Genomic DNA, 14,627 nt, shown 5'->3' with positions numbered 1-14,627 from the left:
TGTTGTCTTTAAATAAGTCTATTGACCTATTTTGGAGGACAAAGTGCCACAAACTATATAGCTGACTCTAATGGGAAATACACTGTGTCACTTAACACACATTTAACCAGTTTTTGTTAAATACCACGTATTTCTCCATGTTTTTACTAATACTTACCTGAATATAATGTTAGGCCGATTAGGGACTGGATTTTCAGTTAGGCCCTTGGTATACTTACTGTGCTGAATTAGGTATTTTTTGCTTCTATGAGTATGATCCAAGACTTCTTTGCATCTTTGCGTCTGAGGTTTTATAGTGCTTTTTAGTTTTTCAGTTTTCTTCTTAGTTGTCAGCCTTTAGGCTTCCTGCATTTACCACAAGTAGATTCCTCAACCTCTTCTTACTGCTTTTAGCCACAAAACTAGATTGAAGGATCTTTCCTGGGAGTTTCCATCTATTCTCCCCACTTAAACATGACCATGTAAGAGTGGTTTCAGGATGCAGGCTATGGATAGAAAGACAAATCACACATAAAATTTGAATCCTTTTTCTGATACATGTTTATTGACTTTGAGTAAATTCTTGAACCATTAAGAAAATGAAGGCCAGGCATGGTGGCTCACGCCTGTAATCCAAGCACTTTGGAGGCCAAGGTGGGCGGATCACCTGAGGTCAGGAGTTCAAGACCAGCCTGACCAACATGGTGAAACCCCATCTTTTTTAAAAAGAAAATAAAGAGGGTTGGGCATGGTGGCTCACGCCTGTGATCCCAGCACTTCATGAGGCCAAGGCAGGCAGATCACTTGAGACCAGGAATTTGAGACCAGCCTGGGCAACTTAGTGAGACTTTCCCTCTCCCCTGACTTATCTCTACAAAAAAATAAAAATAAATAAGCTGGGCATGGTGGTATATGCCTGTAGTTCTAGCTACACAGAAGGCTGAGACTGAAGACTGCCTGAACCCAGGAGTTCAAGGCTACAGTGAGCCATGACCATGCTGCTACACTCTAGCTTTGGAAGAAAATAAAGAGCCAGACTGGGAGAAAACATTTCACAAGTCATATGTCTGAAAAAGGGATCTTTAGAATCTATAAAGAACTACAATAATAATTCAATTTAAAAATGAACAAAAATCCTGAACAGGTACTTCACAAACGATGATATATGAATAGCCAATATGAGTCATAGAATTGCAAATTTAAATCACAGGCCAGGCCTGGTGGTTGGCTGGGCACAGTGGCTCTCACCTGTAATCCTAGCATTTTGGGATGCCTAGTTGGGTGGATTGCTTGAGCTCACAAGTTTAAGACCAGACTGGGCAACATGGTGAAACCTGGTCGTGACAAAAAATAGGAAAAATTAGCCAGGCATGGTAGTGCGCACCTATCGTTCCAGCTACTCGGGAGGCTAAGGTGGAAGAATCACCTGAGCCCAGGAGATGGAGGTTGCAGTGAGCTGAGATCATGCCACTGTACTCCAGCCTGGACAATAGAGCCAGATCTCATCTCAAAAATAAAAAAGAATAGGCTGGACGCTATGGTTCATGCCTGTAATTCCAGCACTTTGGGAGTCCAAGGCGGGCAGATCACAAAGTCGGGAGATTGAGACCAGCCTGGCCAACATGGTGAAACCCCGTCTCTACTAAAAATACAAATATTAGCTGGATGTGGCAGTGCGTGCCTATAGTCCCAGCTACTCAGGAGGCTGAGGCAGGAGAACTGCTTGAACCCAGGAGGCGGGGGTTGCAGTGAGCCAAGATTGCGCCACTGCACTCCAGCTGGGCGACACAGTGAGACTCAGTCTCAAATAAGGAAATAAAAATAAAAATGACAATGAGATTCCATTATATATTCAGTAGAATGGTCAGTTCAAAAGATGACAGCACCAAATGTTGGCACATGGACAACTGGAACTTTTTTAACGCTGTTGTGAATATAAATTCATAATGCCACTTTGGAAGACTTTTGTCAATTCCCTGTGAGATTAAAGATATACCTGTTGGGGCTGAGTGCACTGGCTCGCCCCTGGAATCCCATGGGATGCCATGGCAGGAGGATCGCTTGAGGCCAAGAACTCAAAACCAGCCTGGGCAATGTGGTGAGACCTCATCTCTGCCAATCAATCAGTCAATAAAAGCTGGGCATGGTGGCACATGCCCGTAGTCCCAGCTGAGGCAGGAGGATTGCTTGAGCCCAGGAGGTTGAGGCTATAGTGAGCCATGTTTGCACCACTTCACTCCAGCCTGGGCCACAGCTCCTAAAAAAAAGAAGATACACCTTCCCTTTATCCTAACAGTTTCACTTAATCCAGAAGGAATGAAAATATTCAACAGAAAAACTTGTAGAAAATGTTGATAGTCATTTTATCAACAAATAGGCAAACACTGGAAACAACTCAAATGTCCATCCACAGACACTAAACAAATTGATATGTTCATGAGATAAAACAGTAATAAAGAGGCATGAATTACTTTTAATTAATTAATTAATTAAAAGGTGAGGTTTCACCATGTTGGTCAGGCTGGTCTTGAACTCCCGAGGTCAGGTGATCTGCCCACCTTGGCCTCCAAAGTGCTTGGATTACAGGTGTAAGCCACCACGCCCAGTGAATTACTTTTAAAATCAACAACATGAAGAAATTTCACATTCATAATGCTGAATGGAAGAAGCTGAATTTTCGAAATGCATAAAATACAGCCGTGCGCGGTGGCTCATACCTGTAATCCCAGTGCTTTGGAAGGCAAAAGTGGGAGGATTGCGTGAGACTTCGAATTTGAGACTTATGCATCAATTTATACAAAACTGTAGAACAGGCAATATTATTTAAGGTGAAACATTCAGAACAATTTATTTAAAAGACAGTAACAAGCAGTTGAATGAAAAAATCTATATGTTTAGAAATATAAAAATACAACCTGATAAATCATGGGTTAAATTAATTATAATCATTTTTTTTCTTTTTTTTTTTGAAACAGAGTCTCCCTTGGTCACCCAGGCTGGAGTGCAGTGGCAAGATCTTGGCTCACTGCAACCTCCACCTCCTGTGTTCAAGCGAGTCTCCTGCTTCAGCCTCCCGAGTAGCTGGGATTACATGTGCACACCACTATACCCAGCTAATTTTTATACTTTTAGTAGAGAAGGGGTTTTACCATGTTGACCAGGCTAGTCTCAAACTTCTGACCTCAAGTGATCCACACACCTCAGTCTCCCAAAGTACTGGGATTACAGGCGTGAGCCACCTCACCCGGCCATTTTTTTTTTTTTTTCATTAGAATTAGGCACAGTGGCTCACACCTGTAATTTCAGCACTTTCAGGAGGCCAAGGCAAATGGATCACTTTAGCCCAGAAGTTCGAGACCATCCTAGGCAGCATGGCAAAACCGCACCTCTATGAAAAATACAAAATTAGTTGGGTGTGGTGGCACATGCTTGTAGTCCCAGCTACTTGAGAGTCTGAGGGGGGAGGATCACTTGAACCCAGGAGGTGGTGGTTGCAGTGAGCCACTGTACTCCAGCCTAGGTGAAAGAGTGAGATCCTGTCTCAATAAAATTTTTTTAATTTAAAAAATAAATTAGAACTGTATGATAATGAAAATAAAATATATCAAAAGTCATGGTGCCAGGCACGGTGGCACATGCTTGTAATCCCAGCATTTTGGGAGGCCAAAGTGGGTAGGCCGCCTGAGGTCAGGAGTTTGAGACCAGCCTGGCCAACATGGTGAAACCCCATCTCTACTAAAAATACAAAATAACCTGGGTTTGGTGGTGTGCACCTGTAATCCCACCTACTTGGGAGGCTGAGGCAGGAGAATCACTTGAACCTGGGAGGTGGAGGCTGCAGTAAGACGAGATCACACCATTGCACTCCAGTCTGGGCAGCAAGAAGAAAACTCCGTCTCCATCTCAAAAAAAAAAAAAAAAAAAAAAAGTCATGGGATGCAGCAAAATGGTACTTCAGGAGAAATGTTTAGCTTTAAATTCTTATATTTGAAAGACAGAATGACTAAAAATTGTAAAGTACATATTCATCTTGATGACAAAGTAAGAGCAATAGAATAAACCCTTAATAGGTACAAGGAAGATAATGGCAAATTTTTTTTTTTTTTTTAAGATGGGGTTTCACCATGATGGCCAAGTTGGTCTTGAACTGCTGACCTCAGGTGATCCACCCACCTTGGCCTCCCAAAGTGCTAGGATTACAGGCATGAGCCACCGTGCCCGACCCAATGGCAGATTTTTAAAATTAGTGAAAAATGGATTCTTTGCAAAGTCTAAATTTTGAGGACCCTGACCAAGAAGGAAGAAATAAAGTATAAATTATAAAAGGAAGTATAGACAGACTCCATCTCTGGATCCCCTCCCATGACAGCTTGGGAACTCTCTCTCTCTCTCTCTCTCTCCTCTCTCTCTTCCTAATAAATTGCTTTTCTGCAGGAAAAAAAAAAGTAAGTATAAAAATCAATACATGCTAACCTGAGAGCAATGCTGTGACAAATAAATAAATAAATAAAATTTAAAAAGACACATGAGTACAGAAACACTTGAGATTAAAACAATTTTAACTAAATATTCTGAATCAATGCATGCTAATGAACTTATGACTTAATGAAGCGGGCAAATTCCTAGAATAATATAGCAAAATAGAAAAACCTGGCCAGATGTAGTGCCTCATGCCTGTAATCCCAGCACTTTGGGAGACTGAGGTGAGTGAATCACATGAGGTCAGGAGCACAAGAACATCCTGGCCAACGTGGTGAAACTCTATCTCTACTAAAAATACAAAAATTAGCCTCATGTGGTGGTGCGTGCCTGTAATCCCAACTATTGGGAGCCTGAGGCACGAGAATCCCTTGAACCAGGGTCGTGGAGGCTGCAGTGAGCCAAGATCACACCATTGCACTCCAGCTGGGACAACAGAGCAAGACTCTGTCATAAAAAAGAAAAGAAAACCCTGACACAAAAAGAGATAGAGTTTCACAATTTCTAAAGAAGTTGAATCCGCATTATTAAAAGGTTTCAAAACACACATGACACAAAGTCCATGGTTTTGAAAGTTATTTCCACTAAATCATCAAGAAATATTTCCAATCTTATACAAATTCTTCTGGAGCATTGAAAAACAGGGAACTCAGAAACTCCCCCAAATATTCAATGAAGGATCTATAACAATGATAAAAATAAGAAAAGGACAAGAAGAGAAAGAAAAATTTCAGGGTAATCTCCTTAATAACCATAGATACTAAATTCCTTCAAAATATATTAGGGAATTGAGTCCAGAAATGTATAAAAAGCTAATAGAATGCGTCCACGTTTAATTTATGACAGGAATGCAATGGTGCATTAACATTAGAATAATCAGCAAATGTAACATCACATAAATGAAAATCATGACATCTTCTCAGTGAATGCACAAAAAGCATTTAATTAAATTTAAATAATATTCAAAGATAAATATACAAACTACACAAATTAAATGACTAAATAGAAGAAAGTTTTCATTTAAAGATTGATATTAATTACATAATTTCAAAGATACTTGAAGAACAAATATTTTAGCAGAGTAGAAATAGAAGGGAACTTCCTTGAAACAATTGAAGGTAGCTATTTAGAACCTACAGAAATATTCCATTTTAGTAGTAAAATCTTAGCAGCATTTGCTTTAGAATCAGGAACAAAACAAGGATTTCCAACTTGAGTACTTCTATTGAAAACTATAGTAGAGGTCTCAGCTAATGTGTAAAACAAATAACTAGAGACATAAAAGTGAAAGGATGAAATGAAACCTGAAATTATTTGCAGATGATATGATTATGTAGAAAATTTGTTAGATATAAAGAGATAGTTTAGTAATATGGTTAGATATAATTTCAGAAAAAACAGATGACAAAAGAATTGAGACCAACCATCTTGCTAAAGACAAATCATTGGAAGAAATATTTTTAGAAAGTCTCTTAAAAATGCGCTGAAGCCGGGTGCGGTGGCTCACACCTGTAATCCCAGCTGCGGCTGGTGGATCATCTGAGCTCAGGAGTTGGAGACCAGCCCAGCCAACATGGTGAAACCCCATCTCTACTAAAAATACAAAAATTAGCCAGGCATCGTGGCTTGTGCCTGTAATCCGAGTTACTTGGGGGGCTGAGGCAGGAGAATCGCTTGGACCCGGGAGACAGAGGTTGTAGTGAGCTGAAATTATGCCACTGCACCCCAGCCTGGGCAACAGAGTGAGACTCCAGCTCAAAAAAAAAAAAAAGTAGGCAGAAGGTTTCAACAGGTACTTCACTAAAGAAAATGTAAGCAAGACAAATAAGTGCAAGAAAAAATCCTAAATATCATTAGTCTTTAGGGAAATAAAGATGAAAATCACAATAGTATGTGGCAAGAAGGTGAAGCAACTGGAACTTTCTTCTTTTAATTTTTATGGATACAAAATACTTTTACATGTTTGTGGGGTACATGTGATATTTTGATACAAGCATATACTATGTAATGACCAAATCAAGGTAATTAAGGTATCCATCAACTCAAACATTTATCATTGCTTTGTGTTGAGAATAGTCCAAATCTACTCTTGTAGTTATTTTGAAATATACAATAAATTATTGTTAACGATAGTCACTCTATTGTGCTACCAAACACTCAATCTTATTCCTACAATCTAACTATATTTTTGCAGCACTAATCACTTGCTTCAATTCCATCACCCATTAACCAGCTCCTTTTTATCCTCCCCCAATGCTACCCTTTCCAGCCTCTAGTCACCATCATTCTACTATCTACCTCCTTGAGATCAATTTTCTTAGTTCCCCCATCAGTGAGAACATGAAGTACTTGGTTTTCTGTGCCTCACTTATTTCACTTAACATAATGTTCTCTAGTTCCATTCATGTTGTTGCAAATGACGGGATTTTATTTTATTTTTTAATTATTTTTTTTTTTCTAGACAGAGTCTTGCTCTGCTGCCAAGGCTGGAGTGCAGTGGGTGAAATTCCACTCACTGCAACCTCCACCTCTCAGGTTCAAGCAATTCTCCTGTCTCAGCCTCCCGAGTAGCTGGGACTACAGGTGTCTACCCACATGCCCGGCTAATTTTTGTATTTTTAGTAGAGACGGAGTTTCACCATGTTGGCCAGGATGGTCTCGATCTCTTGACCTCGTGATCCACCCACCTCAGCCTCCCAAAGTGCTGGGATTACAGGCGTGAGCCACCACACCCGGCCCTAATGTTATTCTTTTTTTTATGGCTGAATAATATTCCACTGTGTATTTACACCACATTTTCTTTTTCTTTTTCTTTTTTTTTTCTTTTTGAAATAGAGTTTTACTCTTTCACTCACGCTGAGTACAATGGCACAATCTCAGCTGACTGCAACTTCTGCATCTCCAGTTCAAGCAAGTCTCCTGTCTCAGCCTCCTGAGTAGCTGGGATTACAAGTGTGTGCTACCAGGCTATTTTTTATATTTTTAGTAGAGATGGGGTTTCTCCATGTTGACTAGGCTGTTCTTGAGCTCCTGACCTCAAGTGATCCGCCCTCCTTGGCCTCCCAAAGTGCTGAGATTACAGGCATGAGCCATCCTGCCTGGCCACCACATTTTCTTTATCCATTTCTCCATTTCTGGACACTGTGGAATCACTGATTCCATATCTTGGCTATTGTGATTAGTGCTGCAATAAACACAAGAGTGCAGGTATATCTCCAATATGCTTCCTTTCTTCTGGGTAGATACCCAACAGTGGGATTGAAACTATCAACAGGTCTGTTACCTGATGTACCCAGCAAGTTAATACCCTGAGAACATTAATATTCTCTGGGTTGCAGCAGAGGTTTAATTATAGGGTCGCTGAACAAGGAGATGGGAAGAAACTTCAAATGCATTTCTTTGAGGAGTTTGGGGCTAAAGTATTTAAGGGTTCTGGAGTGAGCTGAAGTGTGGAGATCATCATTAGTCCAGGAGGGAAGGGTGAAGTTGGAACATAAGCTGAAGAAACCATTATGTTGATTCTATTCCTCCGTGGGGGTCTTTGGGCTGGTTGGCATCAGCTGTTTTGCTGGAATTGGAGATCTGAAAAACAACTTGTGCAATTCTTAAACAAAAGCCACATGATTTTTAACATCAATTCTATCTCTATAGGAACAATGGGTATGCAAACAGGCTCTGGTGCTATGGGACCTCAGGTTACATCAGCCAAAGTGCAGCCTGATCATAACTCTGTTTCTGTCCAGAATTCCTCTTAACACTGTGAGGATGACTTCAGGACTCCTGGGTCATATAGTAGTTCTAGTTTTAGTTTTCCATAGTGACTGCACCAGTTTACATTCCCACCAGCACTGTACCAGTGTTACTGTTTCTCCATAGCCTTGCTGGCCTCATTGTTTTTTTGTCTTTTTGATAATAGCTATTTAGGCTGGGCGTGGTGGCTCACGCCTGTAATCCTAGCATTTTGGGAAGCAGAGGTGGGTGGATCACCCGAGGTCAGGAGTTCAAGACCAGCCTGGCCAACATGGTGAAACCCCATCTTATCATTTAAAAAAAAAAATAGATACTAGCCATTTAAACTGGGGTGAGATGATCACTCATTGTGGTTTTAAATTATGTTTCTCTGATGATGTCGAGCATTTTTTCTTTTCTTTCTTTCTTTTTTTTTTTTAAATAGAGATGGGATCTCACCATGTTGCCCAGGCTGCTCTTGAACTCCTGGGCTCAAGTGTTCCTCCTGCTTCAGCCTCTCAAAGTGCTGGGATTATGGGCATGAGCTACTGCACTCAGCCTAATTTTTTAAAAATAGAGATGGGGAGCATTTTTTCATATACCTGTTCGCTATTTGTATGTCTTCTTTTGAAAAGTGTGTAATCAGGTCTACTCCCATTTAAAAATCTGATTCCTTCTATTTTTGCTATTGGGTTGTTTAGATTCCTTATCAGTTGAATAGTTTGCAAATATTTTCTCCTATTCTGTAGGCTCTCCCCTTTGTTGACTGTTTCCTTTGCAATATACAGAAGCATTTTAGTTCAGTGTGATCCCATTTACCCATTTTTGCTCTGATTGCAGGGATTCTGAGTCTTAGTCAAGAAACCTCTGTCCAGACCAATGTCCTGAAGCACTTCCCTAATGATTTTTCCCAAGTAGTTTATAGATTCAGGACTTACATTTAAATCATTAATTGATTTTGATTTAATTTTGTATATGGCAAGATATAGGGGTCTAGTTTTGCTCCTGTGCATATGGATATCCAGTGTACCTGGCATCATTTGTTGAAGGGACTGTCCTTTCCCCAATGTATGTCCTGGCACCTTTGTTGAAAACGAGTTGATTATAAATCCATGGATTTATTGGAATTTTATACTCTGCTGGTGGGAATGTGAAGTGGAAGAACCACTTTGGAAAACTCTTTGCCAGTTTCTTTCTTTCCTTCCTTCCTTCCCTCCCTCCCTCTCTCCTTCCTTCCTTCCCTTCCCGCCTTCCCCTTCCCCTTCTTCCCCTTCCCCCCTCCTCCCTTCCCCCCTCCCTCCCTCTTCCCCTTCCCCTTCCCCTTCTGTCTGTCTTATTTTTGACAGGGTCTTGCTCTGCAACCCAAGCTGGAGTGCAGTGGTATGATCTTGGCTCACTGCAGCCTCAACCTCCTAGGCTCAAGTGATCCTCCCACCTCAGCCTCTCAAGTAGCTGGGACTGCAGGCGCATACCAAGACGTCTGGTTAATTTTTTTTTTATTTTTGAGACGGAGTCCCGCTCTGTCCAGGGGCTCACTGCAACCTCCTACTCCTAGGTTCAAGTGATTCTCCTGCCGTAGCCTTGTCAGGCCTCCATGTGGAAGCCTGGACCCAGAAAATGTGAAGTCCTGCCTGCCTCCGCTGATCGCCCCGCCCCACTGCGTTCGCCATTATCCCTAATCGCCTAGGGGAGCTTCCCCTGGACATTGAGCTTACTCTCCCCACCCTGCTATCTTTTTTTTTTTTTTTTTTTTGAGATGGAGTTTCGCTCTTGTTACACAGGCTGCAGTGCAATGACGCGATCTCGGCTCACTGCAACCTCCGCCTCCTGGGTTCAAGCAATTCTCCTGCCTCAGCCTCCCGAGTAGCTGGGACTACAGGCGTGTGCCACCATGCCCAGCTAATTTTTTGTATTTTTAGTAGAGACGGGGTTTCACCATGTTGACCAAGATGGTCTCGATCTCTTGACCTCGTGATGCACCCGCCTCGGCCTCCCAAAGTGCTGGGATTATAGGCGTGAGCCACCGCGCCCGGCCCACCTTGCTATCTTAACTACTATTTTTTTTGGAGACGTAGTTTCGCTCTCGTTACCCAGGCTGGAGTACAATGGCGCGATCTCGGCTCACTGCAACCTCTGCCTCCTGGGTTCAGGCAATTCTCCCGCCTCAGCCTCCTGAGTAGCTGGGATTACAGGCACGCACCACCATGCCCAGCTAATTTTTTGTATTTTTAGTAGAGACGGGGTTTCACCATGTTGACCAGGATGGTCTCGATCTGTTGACCTCGTGATCCACCCGCCTCGGCCTCCCAAAGTGCTGGGATTACAGGTGTGAGCCACTGCGCCCGGCTTAACTGTTATTATGATAATGTGCATACTCTTCACCCCACCCTGCCATCTTAACTACTCTTACGCCTTACCCCATCCGCCACTGTAACTGAATTTATGGTAATGTATATTCTTTGTCCCTACCCCCACCACTGTAACTAATCTTACTATGGGACACCCCTGCCCTCCCCAAAATTGCCCCAACCTGTAAAACCAATTCCCACCTCTACTCCCTTCGCCTGTCCTTTCTCGGATTCAGCCCGCCTGCTTGCACCCAAGCGCGAAATAAAATGGCCTTGTCCAGCCGGGGGCGGTGGCTCACGCCTGTAATCCCAGCACTTTGGGAAGCCGAGGCAGGTGGATCACGAGGTCAAGAGATCAAGACCATCCTGGTCAACATGGTGAAACCCCATCTCTACTAAAAATACAAAAAATTGCCCGGGCGCAGTGGCTGACGCCTATAATCCCAGCACTTTGGGAGGCCGAGGCGGGTGGATCACGAGGTCAAGAGATCTAGACCATCCTGGTCAACAAGGTGAAACCCCGTCTCTAGTAAAAATACAAAAATTAGCTGGGCATGGAGGTGCGTGCCTGTAGTCCCAGCTACTCTGGAGGCTGAGGCAGGAGAATTGCTTGAACCCAGGAGGCGGAGGTTGCGGTGAGCTGAGATCGTGCCATTGCACTCCAGTCTGGGTAACAACAGCGAAACTCCGTCTCAAAAAAAAAAAAAATATATATATATATATATATATATACATATATATATATATACACACACACACACACACAAAAAAAATTAGCTGGGCATGGTGGCGCGTGCCTGTAGTCCCACCTACTCAGGAGGCTGAGGCAGGAGAATTGCCTGAACCCAGGAGGCGGAGGTTGCGGTGAGTCGAGATCACGCCATTGCACTCCAGCCTAGGTAACAACAGCGAAACTCCGTCTCAAAAAAAATAATTAATTAATTAATTAATTAATTAAATTTAAAAATAAATTAGAACTGGATGATAATGAAAATAAAAATATCGTGCTGGCTTCGGCAGCACATATACTAAAATTGGAACGATATAGAGAAGATTAGCATGGCCCCTGAGCAAATTTATTTAAAAAAATAAATAAATAAATAAATAAATAAATAAAAAGAAAATAAAAATATCAAAAGTCATGGTGCTGGGCACGGTGGCTCTCGCCTGGAATCTCAGCGCTTGTGAAGCCGGGCAGATGGGTCACTTGACCCCAGGAGTTCAGGACCAGCCTGGGTAACATAGCAAAACCCTGTCTTTTCCTTTTTGAGACGGAGTTTCGCTCTTATTACCCAGGCTGGAGTGCAATGGCGCGATCTCGGCTCACCGCAACCTCCGCCTCCTGGGTTCAGGCAATTCTCCTGCCTCAGCCTCCTGAGTAGCTGGGATTACAGGCATGCGCCACCATGCCCAGCTAATTTTTTGTATTTTTAGTAGAGATGGGGTTTCACCATGTTGACCAGGATGGTCTCGATCTCTTGACCTCATGATCCACCCGCCTCGGCCTCGCAAAGTGCTGGAATTACAGGCGTGAGCCACCACGTCCGGCCTTTTTTTTTTTTTTTTTTTTTTGAGACGGAGTTTTGTTCTTGTTGCCCAGGCTGGAGTGCAATGGCGCAATCTTGGCTCACCGCAACCTCCGCTTCCTGGGTTCAGGCAATTCTCCTGCCCCAGCCACCCAAGTAGCTGGGATTACAGGCATGTGCCACCATGCTCGGCTAATTTTTTGTATTTTTAGTAGAGACGGGGTTTCACCATGTTGACCAGGGTGCTCTCAATCTCTTGACCTCGTGATCCACCTGACTCGGCCTCCCAAAGTGCTGGGATTACAGGCGTGAGCCACAACGCCCGGTGCAAAACCCTGTCTTTATATAGCACACACAAAAATTAGCTGGGGTTAGGGCTGGGCGTGGTTGCTCATACCTGTAATCCCAGCACTTTGGGAGCCTGAGGCAGGCGGATCATGAAGTCAGGAGATTGAGACCATCCTGGCTAACAAGGTAAAACCCTGTCTCTACTAAAAATAAAAATAATAGGCCAAGCGTGGCTGCTCACGCCTGTAATCCAAGCACTTTGGAGGCCAAGGCGGGTGGATCACCTGAGGTCGGGAGTTCAAGACCAGCCTGACCAACATGGTGAAACCCTGTCTTTATTAAAAAAATAGAAAAATAAAATAAAATAAAAATATTTTTTAAAAAATTGCTGGGGTGGTGGCATGCGTCTGTAGTTTCAACTGCTTGGGAGGCTGAGATGAGAGGATTGCTTGAGCCTGGGGAGCTCAAGATTGCAATGAGCCGTGATTATGCCACTGCACTCCAGCCTGAGAGACACAGTGAGATCCTCTCTCAATAAAAAATACATTGACTGGGTGCCTACTATGTGTTAGGCCCTGTTCTGAGCACTGGAATTTAGCAGTAATGAAAGACACAAAGCTGCTGCCTTCATGAAGCTTACATGCTAGCGGGGAGAGAGATGATGAACGGATACATAATAAAAATACGCTATCTGGCAGTGAAGAGAGGTGGTGAGTGGTCGTCAGATTCTGGGCATAATTTAAAATGGAAGTGAGAGGGTAATAAATGAATTATATAAAGGGAGGTGGTGTCAAAATTATTTCTAGGAGCTCAATGAAGGGAACTGAGCTATGAAAGGCTCATGGGTTACATACAGGTTGGTGTGTGGAGGGTCTCGGAGTTTAGTTTCAACGTATGAGGTAGGAGATGCCTGGAGACATCCGGCGGAAAGGGGTACAGGCGCCTGATATGCACGGTTAGAAAATGTTAGGAATAGGCCAGGCGCGGTGGCTCACGCCTGTAATCCTAGCACTTTGGGAGACCAAGGTGGGTGGATCACCTTAGGTCAGGAGTTCGAGACCAGCCTGGCCAATATGGTAAAACCCCATCTCTCCCAAAAATACAAAAATTAGCCACGTATGGTGGCACATGCCTGTAATCCCAGCTACCAGGGAGAGTGAGGCAGGAGAATTGCTTGAACCCGGGAGGCGGAGGTTGCAGTAAGCTGAGATTGTGCCATTGTACTCCAGCCTGGGCAACAAGAGCAAAACTCTGTCCCCCCCAAAAAATAGAAATACAGATACAAAAATTAGCCAGGCATGGTGGCTAGTGCCTGTAATCCCAGCTACTCATGAGACTGAGGCAGGAGAATTGCTTGAACCAGGAGATGGAGGTTACAGTGAGCCGAGATGGCACCACTGCACTCTAACCTGGGTAACAGCGAAATTCCATCTCAAAAAACAAACATAAAAATAAATAAAATTAATACAGATGTTCCCTGGGTGCTCACGAGAAAGACTGGGGCTGGGCAGACCAGAGAGACTTCCTTGGGAGTGAAGGTCTGGAGAAGAGATGTGGCTGCCGTGTGCCAAGGGAAACACACAAAGGCCCCTCCAGAACTCTTCTGAGGAACAAAAGCCTCAAGCTGCCAGGGGAATGTCAGTCAACCCTGTTGCCCCCAGAGCAGAGGCGAGACCTTGTGCTTTCCCCCTCAAACAAGGGGCAGGAATAGGTCCTGGGCTCTGGCTCTCCCCTGACACCAGGGGAGGGACAGGATCACTGTGACTGAGAGACCCAGGGCCCACCCAGGACTGAGACAACAAAGAGAACTCGTCCACCCACAGACCTGGAGATGCAAACAGCAGCCGTCAACACGAGGCGGGAATTAAGAGAGGAAGGTCACTTACAGCACAAAGCATTGCTAGGGAATTGTGAAGCTGGTGGTCCACTGTGGTAACCACAGTGACAAGCCCACCTCCCACTCGACTCCTGGCTGGACCTGCTCAATCACCCTCCGGGCCTCCCTGCTCCTTACACAGTAACAGCTCAGCAGAACCAGCCCATGTCCTAGTCTCTACCATGCTATGCACATCTAGCCTTCCAGAAAAAAAAAAAAAGGCCAGAGATGGAAACAGGGAGAAAAAACAACCCACTGCAAAGAAGCAAAGCGACAAACAGATGTTAATTTCATCTCAGGTCAGCATCAGCAAGTGCATGTCCACAGATATGCACTGCACATGAATACAAAACCAAAAAGATGCAAGAAAGAGAAACGAATACATCCTCTATCACAGTAAAA

General features: G+C 43.6%; 1 pseudogene; it reads left to right on the top strand.

Annotated features, from left to right (window-relative positions):
- Window positions 1-11,539: 11,539 nt before the first annotated feature.
- Window positions 11,540-11,637, top strand: LOC135275492 (U6 spliceosomal RNA; annotated as a pseudogene).
- The last annotated feature ends 2,990 nt before the right edge of the window (window positions 11,638-14,627 follow it).

Source organism: Aotus nancymaae, unplaced genomic scaffold (genome assembly GCF_030222135.1).
Source record: "Aotus nancymaae isolate 86718 unplaced genomic scaffold, 86718_ANA_hifiasm-v0.15.2.pri h1tg000016l, whole genome shotgun sequence".
NCBI classification, from domain to species: Eukaryota; Metazoa; Chordata; class Mammalia; order Primates; family Aotidae; genus Aotus; species Aotus nancymaae.
The sequence above is the reverse complement of the archived record's forward strand: the minus strand, read 5'-3'. Positions and strand labels throughout refer to the sequence as shown.